Raw genomic sequence first — 8,638 nt, 5'->3', positions numbered from 1 at the left:
GGCCCGTCTTTTCCTCTACCTGGTTCTCTTAGTCACATGCTTCCACCATCCACTTTCCTCCCCCAGCAGTCTCTCCTCTGAATTCTTTGGTCCTGCTTCCATCTGCACATCTGAGCTTATCTCTTCAGCCCCCTCGTGTCTGTGCTCCATTGTCTGCTCAAACCCCCTTCTGAACTCAACCAGAGTTTGCACCTGCATCTCCAGTCCTTGGATCTTCTATTCCATCAGCTCTATCAGGCGGCACTTCATGCAGACAAAGCTCTTTTCAGGCTCCCCTCCAGGATCATGTACATGCCACAGCTTCCACATCTAGTTATCCTCATTGTGTCTTTCACTGCTGCCTCTGTATCAGTCATGGCCTTCCCACCTGACGCCTGGTAGTCAACACAACACAAGCCCCCAGCAGGCACCAGACCACCACCCTATCCCTTGAGTTGCTTGTCTGTTCCTCTGTCTTAGTCTCCCCTGCAACCTCCTCCTGGAAACTCCCCTGTTTACAGCTCTGTTTGCTGGCTTCTGTGCTGCTGCCTGACTGGCTGGCTCCTTATATAGGACCCCTAATCAGGGCTCTGCTGCAGAAGCCCATTCGTTGTTTTCCTAATGCAGAGCCCAAGATCAGAGATTCACCTTCAGTGCTATCCAGAAGGGAGGCAAGTCAGGCAATTTGCCCCAGGCCCTGCAGGGGGCCCATGAGAATACAGTATTGCAACTTTTTTTTAATGCAAAGGGCCCCCAAAATTGCTTTGTCTTTGATCACTTTGGGGGCAGGTACCACTGTGCTGCCAGAGAACAAGCTGTCACTGCACAAAGAGAATGAAAGAACTTGCCAAAGCCTAGGATTGAACTAGGGACCATTAGCTCTTCAGTCTAATGCTCTCCTAACTGAGCTACTTTGGCAGCTGTATGGGGTGTTTTTTGGCCTATTGATTCTCTGTCCAGGATGTTCTTGCAGCAGTTGCACACAAAAAGGACATCATCTTGAGCGGCACATGAAGACAAGACTCGCTTTTGCCTGCCTTGCTCGACTTGACTTGCTTCCTCACTCTGTTCCTGCCCTAGTGCCCAGGTTTACCTGGTGGTGGAAAGGGACTGGGGGCCACTGGCGCAGGGAGAAAGTTGAGCTGGACTCTGAGCTAGACTAGACCCTGGCAGTGAGAGTCTGGCCACCACTTGCGGCCCCACCCTGTTGTCCCGGCTTCCCTCACTGGACGTCATTTTGGGAAAGAAGTGGGACATCTGCCTCCTCTCCCCGATTTTCACTCTGCAGAGGAGTGCAAACAGGAAAATGAACGGCTGCTCCACACCCCCTCCGGAGGAACCCGACACCATTAGCTGTGGTGAGTTAGAAGTGGCTGTTGACTGGCAGGGCCTGTCCCCAAGCAGCTGGAACAGCAGCTGACACCTCCCCCTTGGCTCCAGGCTGTGGGAAATGCTCATTGCCTGGCTGCATGGGCGGATGCTGCTCCGTGCTCTGGAGAGCGTCTGTATTGCTCTGTCAACCCCCCGTCTTCACTGAGCCAGTCTGGTAAGGTCTCAAGTGCCTCCTCCGGCCTGGCAGCTGAGAGTCTGTGCAGACATCAACCTCCTGCCAGCCCCACAGGCAGCAGCAGCGCCAGCCCCCCCAGCACCACAGGGGCACTCAATGCACTTCCTGTGGGGAAATGGCTCCTTAGTGTCCAGCTGCTAGAGTGAGAGCCAGGGGAGAGGAGTGTCTGGCTCACCTTGGGGGAGAGAAGAGACCTGATGAGTGTGGATCTCCCTCTGTCTCCCCCGCAATGCTGGTCAGTTTTATTGTCACTGTGATAGTCAGCGTTTCCCTTCAAGGCCGGCCCTAGAGGGATCTGGGGTTTGGGACAAATCCCCCCTTTCCTCCCCAGGCCCTGCCCCCACTCCACCCCTTCTCTCAAGCCCCCACCCTTGTCCCATCTATTCCCAGCTTGCATCATTCCTCTCCCTCTCCCACCTCTTCCCGTCCCTGCTCCTCCCCCTCCCCACCCAGTGCCTCCTGCATCCCACTGAACAGCTGATCACTGGCAAGTGGGAAGTGCTGAAGGGGAAGAGGAGGAGCTTTTCGGCAAGGCCTGTATTAGGGGGGAGCTGGCTGCCAGTGGGTGCTGAGAACCTATTTTTTCTCTGTTGGTTCTGCAGCCCCATAGCTCCCATGGAGTCGCTGACTTGGCTCCTTTCGCACTCTAGAGAGAGGAGCAGAACCAGGGCTATGGCTGATCTATGGGGCACCATGTGAGTGGCAGAGGCTTCAGGTGCTGAGAGTTTGCCTGATCCCTCAGGGACACAGTGTGACGTGGTGTCCCAGGGATCTCTATGAAAGGAGCAGAACAGGATTTACTTGGGGTGGGGAGAGAATTGAAAGTGTCTCAGTGCGTTGTACAGAGATATTGCCTGGGTTAGAGACTGGTTAAAACGCAGGCCTCACTGTGAGCAGGATTCGAACCTGCACAGGGGAACCCTATTGGATTTCAACTCTAATGCCTTAACCACTCAGGCATCAGTGCAAAAATGCCCCCATGCCAGAGAAACTGGTAAAGAATCACAATGTCCAGCCTTGAAGTCATCTGAACTACAGAATTCCCACAGCAAACCTGGCTCCCAAAGCGCAGGGGGGATTTGGGTTTGTTCTCTTTGCTTAGCCATGTGCAGTCTCATAGAGAGATTACTAGTTAAATTGGAAAAGATGGGGATCAATATGAAAATTGAAAGGTGCATAAGGAACTGGTTAAAGGGGAGACTACAACCGGTAGTGCTGAAGGGTGAACTGTCAGGCTGGAAGGAGGTTACTAGTGGAGTTCCTCAAGGATCGGTTTTGGGACCAATCTTATTTAACCTTTTTATTATTGACCTTGGCACAAAAAACGGGAATGTGCTAATAAAGTTTGCGGATGACACGAAGCTGGGGGGTATTGCTAACATGGAGAAGGACCAGGATATCATACAGGAAGATCTGGATGACCTTGTAAACTGGAGTAATAGTAATAGGATGAAATTTAATAGTGAAAAGTGCAAGGTCATGCACTTAGGGATTAATAATAAGAATTTTAGATATACATTGCGGACGCATCAGTTGGAAGCAACAGAGGAGGAGAAGGACCTTGGAGTATTGGTTGATCACAGGTTGACTATGAGCTGCCAGTGTGATATGGCCGTTAAAAAAGCTAATGCGGTTTTAGGATGCATCAGGTGAGGTATTTCCAGCAAAGATAAGGAGGTGTTAGTACCGTTATATAAGGCACTAGTGAGACCTCATCTGGAATACTGTGTGCAGTTCTGGCCTCCCATGTTTAAGAAGGATGAATTCAAACTGGAACAGATTCAGAGACGGGCTATTAGGATGATCCGAGGAATGGAAAACCTGTCATATGAAAGGAGACTCAAAGAGCTTGGCTTGTTTAGTCTTGCCAAAAGAAGACTTGGGGGGATATGCTTGCTCTTTATAAATATATCAGAGAGATTAATATTAGGGAGGGAGAGGAATTATTTAAACTTAGTACCAATGTAGATACAAGAACAAATGGGTATAAACTGGACACTAGGAAGTTTAGACTTGAAATTAGACGAAGGTTTCTAACCATTAGAGGAGTGAAGTTCTGGAACAGCTTTCCAAGGGGAGTAGTGGGGGCAAAAGACATATCTGGCTTTAAGACTAAGCTTGATAAGTTTATGGAAGGGATGGTATGATGGGATAGCTTAATTTTGGCAATTGATCTTTGATTATCAGCAGATAAGTATGTCATGTGGGCGGTGATGGGATGTTGGATGGGATGGGATCTGAGTTACTGCAGCGAATTCTTTCCTGCTGGCTGGTGAGTCTTGCCCGCATGCTTAGGGTTTAGCTGATCGCCATATTTGGGATCGGGAAGGAATTTTCCTCCAGGGCAGATTGGCAGAGGCCCTGGAGGTTTTTCACCTTCCCCTGCAGCATGCGGCATGGGTCACTTGCTGGTGCATTCTCTGCAGCTTGAGGTCTTCAAAACACAATTTGAAGACTTCAATAACTTGGACATAGGTTAGGGGTTTGTTATAGAAGTGGATGGGTAGGGTTCTGTGGCCTGCTTTGTGTGGGAGGTCAGACTAGATGATCACATTGGTCCCTTCTGACCTTAAAGTCTATGAGTCTATGAGAGCGCTTTTAAAAGTCTCCCCTCCCACAGAGCGGAAATGGGAAATGATTCTCAACTTGAAACTTGATGTGAATGAGGATGTTTGGACCACAGGGCCAGGGACTGATCTTTGCTAGAGAAACCAGTGACACATGGAACCAGGCTAAGGAAAATGTCTCCTGGAGTCAGTAACTGGATAAGCAGCAGTATTGTTCAGAGAAATGTCTCACAAGAAGAGTCAGCACATTAGTGGTTCGGTAGCAGAAGTCACAGCTACAGCAGAGGAGGTCTAGCTTTGGTTTGTGGCCAACAAAGGGATGAGTTTTATTGTCTCAAAATTTCAGAAGAAAAATTCAGACCCAAACTGTGTGTGGTGGGGGTTTCTCTGGTTTAGTTTGTTTTTCTCATTTTCTCTTGATCATTTTTCTGGGAAAACTATTTGGACAAGGCAAGGAAGAGTCAGAACAATTACAAATCTCCATGGGAGTGAGGGAGTCTCTCAGCGCCGCGGGAGAGGGTAGGAGATTTTCATGGAGGGGAGTTGAGGAGATAAATGAGAAACTTTTGCACTAGTAGAGGAAGCGGCTTGGCAGGTTCATTTTTACCAAGTGAACCCCCCCACACACACATACATTGCTCCCCTGCTGCTGCTGCCCCAGCTCAAAGCCCACTGTCACCCCCAGCATGTGACCTACAGCTTCCCACTGACAAAGCCCTTATTTATCAGAGACATAATCCCCTCTTCTTCCCCTTCTCCCAGATGAGCCCTCCCCCCACAGAGCCCAGGACAACCCCGACCCAGCCATACTGGGAGGTTGAGCTTAACCTTCAAGACCGAGCGCAAAACCCTCAGCCGGGCACGTTTCGCTCCCTTCTCACCTCGGCCCAAGCGACAAGGGAGAAACGGATGAGACACGCCGGCTGGAAGACGCCTCCCTCCCACTTCTCTATAGCCTTCTGTGATGTTATTAATATGAACTGGGACCGTAGAGATCATTGTTGCCACCACTGTTATATATGTGCAGCAAATATTGTGCAAAGGTTGGCGTGTGAGGTGTCTATGACAAAGTTATGATTTGCTGGTTATAATTATGCTGGCTGTTTGTGTGTCCCATTTTTGTATTTGAAGTTCTGAATATGGGCTATGTATTGTATCTCAAATGTATTTGATTCCAAGTGGGCTCAGTGTCGTCAGCCCCCAACTCCTTCAGGAGTCCATAGCAAAGAGACCCCCCCCACTGTCCTGGACTCCCTGGGAGGTGCCTCCCCCCCCCGCCCAATGGAGCACCAAGGATTAAAGTGGCAGCATCTGTGTCAGTGGGGTTCAGTGGCTCAGGCAAGACGCCTGAGCTGAGGACCTGCCCCCATAGCACTGCTCAAGGGCCTGGGCCTGGGGTGTTCACAGCCCCCTCCTCACCCCTCCCTGAGCCCAGCCTGGCTCCTCACCTGGAACAAAGCAGAACTCCATCATCCATGCTGCTGTCCAAATCCCAGGCGCAGCTGCTGTTCCATGGGGAGTGGGCCCAGCTGCTGGGGCTGGGAGAGGGATCCTCCACCTCCTGCTTTGGGAAGGCTGGAAGGTCCACACTGACCGGGCAGGGTGATGCCTCCTGCTGGAAATTGGGGCTGGGCTTCTTGGCCCACTGCTGCCCACACAACAAGCCCCAGAGCCACGCTGCCCAGTTCTGTTCCTGGTCTGGGTCCTGCCTGCCCAGCTGCATCCTGTCCCAGCTCCATTTTGACCTGGCCAGTGCCACTCCCACCTCAGCGCTTGCGCTGGGAGCAGGTTTCCTCTTCCAGAAGGCTGGGCACTTCCACCTCCTGGCCCGGCTGGGAGCTCCTTCCCCGCCAGTGGGGATGGAGGGGCCGCTCCGCTCCTGGGGAAGATGGCAGCTGCTTCTCTCAGGCTCTGGGGCCACCTGCAGAGCCTTCTTCCTGAACATCCTCAGGAGCCTGGCCATCCTGGAACCAAGCGGGGAGCAGGCGTGAGTCTGGGGTCAAGGCACCCTCTCACTAACCAGCCTGTTTGGTCCCTCCCCATCCCTGCTCCATCCAGAGCATCTCCTCCTCCCCCCACAGGGGTGCAGGGAGTGCAAGCTACACTCACTGGCAGGAGTTCATTGCATGATCTGCTCCCCCTCAACCTTCCCCCTCGTCATCCCTGGGGCTGCAAGAACCGGGGAGTCTTGTCCTTTTTGAGCACTGGGGACAGTCACAAAGACCATCGGTCACTTTGGACAAGCAGCTCCCTCCTGCCAGCCCAGGACACACTCACACCTCCTCCCTCCCAACCCCCGCCCGGGCTACAGAAGGAACAGAACCCAGGAGTCCAGACTTCTCCTGGGAAACCATTCCCCACTTCAAAGTCCCTAGACATAGCAAGGCCAGGGCCGCCTCGTTTCCCATTGATTTCCATGCTCAGCACCTCCCCGGGTCTGCCCCAGCTCAGAGACTCTCAGTCTGGGCAACAGTTTCTCAGAAGGGAAGGGCTGGGAGCCCCATTGCTGGGACCTTGCCAAACACACAGGAGACGGCTCTGGAGAAGCCCCTTCCCAGTCTGAGAGTGAGGGGCTCCTGGGGGCTGTTTGCAAATCCAATCTCCTTTGGGAGAGATCCTCTCCCCCTCTTTCTGCCTCTCCCCAGACAGACAGCGGATGCCACCAAGGAACCCTAATGCCACTCACTTGCTCTGGTGACTGATCGAAGGATGGAGGATGTTCAGTGTCATCCCTCATCCTTCTCCTCACTCTCCAAGCCCAAGGCAGGCTGGAGAGGGTGGTGGTGACCTGAGGAGTTACCCTGCCCAGCCAGCAGGCAGGGTGATGACACTGGGTGATTGGCTGGCTGGGAAAACAAGAGTCTGTCTTATTGCCAGGGGAAGGAGAAATTTGGACAGCAGCAGGGGGTGCAGAACATCACCCTAGTGCGGGGGTGACAGCGTCTCCGGGATCCTGAAATCCAAGCACTTTACACACCTTCCTGGAGCCTCCCCCTGGGCTGTCAGAACTGTGACTCCAATCCTACTGATGAGAAACAGGCCTGGGAAAGGGAAGCTACTGACTCAGGGTCACACGAAGTGTCAGAAGTATAGATGGGACCCAGAAGTCCTTCTTTCCAGGCCCCTTCGCTAACCACTACTGCACAATCCTTCCCACAGCTGGCAATTACAAGCAGGTCCTCATGGCCGCTTCCCTTGCCTTTGAGAGGGCGTGTGCTCCGCTGGAGTCACCGGACCAGGGGATTGGGAGTGAGGACTCCTGAGTTCCATTGCTGGGGATTTCATACTTTCTCTCTATTGGAAAGTGCTGGGAGAATCCCCCAGCCATAGCTGCTGTGACAGTGCTAAGCAGCATCTGACCATTCAAGGACGGAGCGCACTGCCCAGGAAGAGGAGTGTTTGGCTCAGCTCAGTCTAGAGAGAGGGGCCCAGCCATGGAGTTTGGCTCAAGGAGACCAATTCTCCAATTTGTTAAAGGTGTTTTGAATTCCAATCCTTTGCTCATTTGCAAATTTTAGAAGCATGCTCTCCAGTCCATTTTCCAAATCAGTAACGAAAATATTGAATAGTACCGGACCCCGGACTGATCCCTGCTGGACCCAACAGGTACACCCTCTTTGTTGGATAGCCAAACATGGAGAAGGGCTCTTGGAGTCTTGGTTTTCAACCAGCTCTGCACCCACATCACACTGAATGCGTTCAGACCGCATTTCACTCATTTGCTTGTGAGACTGTCCTATGGGACTGTGTCAAAAGCCTTAGGGTATGGCTACACTTTGAAGTGTGATTGTGGTCAGAGCGGCAGCGCTGGGAGAGAGCTCTCCCAGCACTGCATGTAAACCACATCCTTTACGTGTGTAGCTTGCAGCCCTGGAAGCCGCTCTCCCAGCGCTGCGGCACTGATTACACTGAGGCTTTACAGCGCTGTATCTTGCAGCACTCAGGGGAGTGTTTTTTCACACCCCTGAGTGCAAAAGTTGAATTTGAGACACTGAATGACCTAAATAAAGTGCTCTCACATGAGCTCCAGACCAACAACAGTGCACAGGAATTATTCAGCAAGTATCTGAGAACTGCAGTGTTAGAGAGAATCATGAACTGCTCAGAGACAATTAATGCAGAGAAGCAGGAAAATTTGTCAAACATATAAGTGGTTATGACTTATTTACTTGGTTTTAAAAGAGAACAAGGACCTGAGTCTCCTCCCTGTCAATAACCCCCTGCTCAGCCAATCAGGGTACAGACTGAGGACGGGAGGCTAGGGGTTCTCACCAGAGAGTCCAAATGATGGCCCAGGTCACCGGTGAGGATCACTGTCCAAGCACTATTTCAGCCCCACATTTTTGAGTGGACTTCCCACAGTGGGAGCTGCCGAGCACTCCCCTGCAACACACACACACACACACACACACACACACACACACACACACACACACACACACACACACACACACACACACACACACACACACACACACACACCTCCTGGTGTTGGCAGGGGAACAGGGGAAAGGGCAAAAGAAGC

General features: G+C 52.0%; 1 non-coding gene across 1 annotated transcript; it reads right to left on the bottom strand.

The window, feature by feature from the left end:
- Window positions 1-824: 824 nt before the first annotated feature.
- On the bottom strand, window positions 825-897 carry TRNAF-GAA. Its single transcript has one exon. It is a non-coding gene; the product is annotated as a tRNA-Phe (tRNA).
- Between the last annotated feature and the right edge of the window lie 7,741 nt (window positions 898-8,638).

This window comes from Gopherus evgoodei, unplaced genomic scaffold (genome assembly GCF_007399415.2).
Source record: "Gopherus evgoodei ecotype Sinaloan lineage unplaced genomic scaffold, rGopEvg1_v1.p scaffold_46_arrow_ctg1, whole genome shotgun sequence".
NCBI classification, from domain to species: domain Eukaryota; kingdom Metazoa; phylum Chordata; order Testudines; family Testudinidae; genus Gopherus; species Gopherus evgoodei.
The sequence above is the reverse complement of the archived record's forward strand: the minus strand, read 5'-3'. Positions and strand labels throughout refer to the sequence as shown.